This window comes from Triticum dicoccoides, chromosome 4B (assembly GCF_002162155.2).
Source record: "Triticum dicoccoides isolate Atlit2015 ecotype Zavitan chromosome 4B, WEW_v2.0, whole genome shotgun sequence".
Taxonomy (NCBI): Eukaryota; Viridiplantae; Streptophyta; class Magnoliopsida; order Poales; family Poaceae; genus Triticum; species Triticum dicoccoides.
In genome coordinates this window covers 506,274,816-506,277,115 of record NC_041387.1, presented here as the reverse complement: position 1 = coordinate 506,277,115, position 2,300 = coordinate 506,274,816, and the positions used below count along the sequence as shown (strand labels likewise).

General features: G+C 50.1%; 1 pseudogene; it reads right to left on the bottom strand.

The window, feature by feature from the left end:
* Positions 1-518: 518 nt before the first annotated feature.
* On the bottom strand, positions 519-1,882 carry LOC119291134 (annotated as a pseudogene).
* Positions 1,883-2,300: the final 418 nt, after the last annotated feature.

Sequence of the window (2,300 nt, the reverse complement as noted above, 5' to 3'; positions counted from 1 at the left end):
TGTAATTCATAGCGCCTAACAGAACGTAGCAGCAAGGGACAACCCACCCATACAGACAGCCTACGGGGAGGATGGCACTACTGGCAAAGACCGTCTGGCAAAAATGCCGCAGGCGCGAAGCATGGTGGGCCTGCGCCGGGGGAGCATAGGGAGGAAAGGGAGCCCGGACGGTGGAAGAGCCAGGGGAAGCCGGGTCATTTAACGGAAATGGAAGGTCCGAGCGGCTCATTCATTCTTGAAAAAAGAGGGGGGGAGCGAGCCAATGTATCAATGAATAGATACAGTCAACGGTATTAAGACAGCGCTGCCTACACGCGAATTAGCTTCCGAGGTCAAGCAGTATCAATTTCACTACAGGATTTTTGAATGAATGCTGGGCTGGGCCACCTCAAATGGCATGAGCCGCATGCGGGGAGACCCGCACGTACGGCTTTCAGGGGGATCCGGCCGGCCGGCGCCCACCCGACTAGAGGGACTGAGAAATTAATCGAGTACAAAACTTATCTCCAAGCTTTACCTTATTTTGATCGTTTATAGGGCGATCGCGGAGTCACTGAATGAAGTCCTCCCTCCCTTTCTTTCGAAGGTGCTGACCCGCTGCGAGGCAGATATGACTAAGTGACATATTGAATATGGCGACGACTACAACATGTCGTAGAAGGAGATAAGAGGTGGAGCCAACGACCCACTAAGACTCACATATCTACAACTACATTCCCGAGCGGCAGTCAAACGGAGGCGTGAATGCAAGATGCCAGCGGAATGATCAACCGGACAGAGGCTAGGGCAGCTTTCTTCCCACCGCGTCCTTCCTTGTGTGTCGGAGATACAAAGCGAGTGCACCGGAAAAGAAGGGGAACTGAATCGATCTATTCCATGGCGAAGCATCCGAAGCATAACTGCACACTCACACGATCTTTGCCGAGAGATAGGAGCATTCGGTGGAACCGGTGAACTACACTTGCTTCTTGATAGATGTGTGGGACAGAGGGCTCGTGGTACCTGCTGCCCGCCCTTCCTCCGCTTTGATAACCGTGTGAATGGAGAGTGGGAAGAGCAAAAGGGAAGGAGGTCCTCATACGGAGTCGCACACTTGAGAAGTGCGGGAGACTGGAGAATGGGTCGAGTAAACTCCCTTAGGGCCGATTAAATCACAGACGAGGAACTTTTCTTTCTTTTTTTCTTTTTGATTTGACGGGTATGTTCTCAAAAAAGAAAGGCAGAGGTAAATACTTCGAAGAGGCGGCTCGGTAGGGATGGAATGGTCAATAGTCAAGTCAAGGATGACTTCTTTGTTGGCGAAACGATGGGGGAGAGAAAGCACGCCAGTGATTCTCTGAGCCGGTCTTCATTTCCAACGCCTCGGGAAACAGGTCGAGATAGATGACAGCACCTTTTTATCCTCTTCCTTACCGGGAAGGCGCACTTCTCTTCTTCTTCTGGCCTTCACCTCCTGCCCGGCCCGGAAATAGAACCCAGCCCCCTTTCTGATCCATTCATTTCTGCAAGCAGGCGGGATCCAGAGCTAAGCCCCCCTCTGATTCGAAGCCGAGTGTGGCCTCGCCCTTTTGCTCTTCCTTCGGTTTGGCTCCACGAAGGCGCCGCCTAGACTAGGAGCCCCACTCATATTCAAAAGGCGCCCAGCTTTCAAGACGATGATAATAATTAGTCAACTTTCTCCAATATCATGGAATAGCATGGCCCGGGGCTAAGGTAACTCCAGTGGGAGAGCCGTGTTATGGGTGACCTTATTGCACGGTTCAGAGAGCACTTGTGTATGTGATGCAAGTGAACATGTACGAAAAAGCTGTCGTAAAGTTTCGTTATTCGTTCCGTCGTTGACCCTATCTATGTTTCTAGGATGGCCCAAGAAAACGCTCATTCTTCAGCCATAGAGAGACTTTTGAATTGTGAGGTACCATTACGAGCTCAATATATAAGAGTGTTATTCTGTGAAATAACTCGAATTTCAAATCACTCACTTGCTTCAACTACTCATGCTATGGATGTGGGAGCATCAACTCCGTTCCTTTGGGCTTTTGAGGAGCGGGAGAAATTGTTGGAATTCTATGAAAGAGTCCCGGGAGCCAGGATGCATGCCAGTTTCATACGACCTGGTGGAGTGGCACAAGATCTGCCTATTGGCTCATGTCGAGATATTGATTCCTCCACACAACGATTTGCTTCTCGTATCGACGAATTAGAAGAGATGTCAACTGGCAACCGTATCTGGAAACAACGATTAGTGGATATTGGTACTGTCACTGCACATCAAGCAAAGGATTGGGGATTCAGTGGTG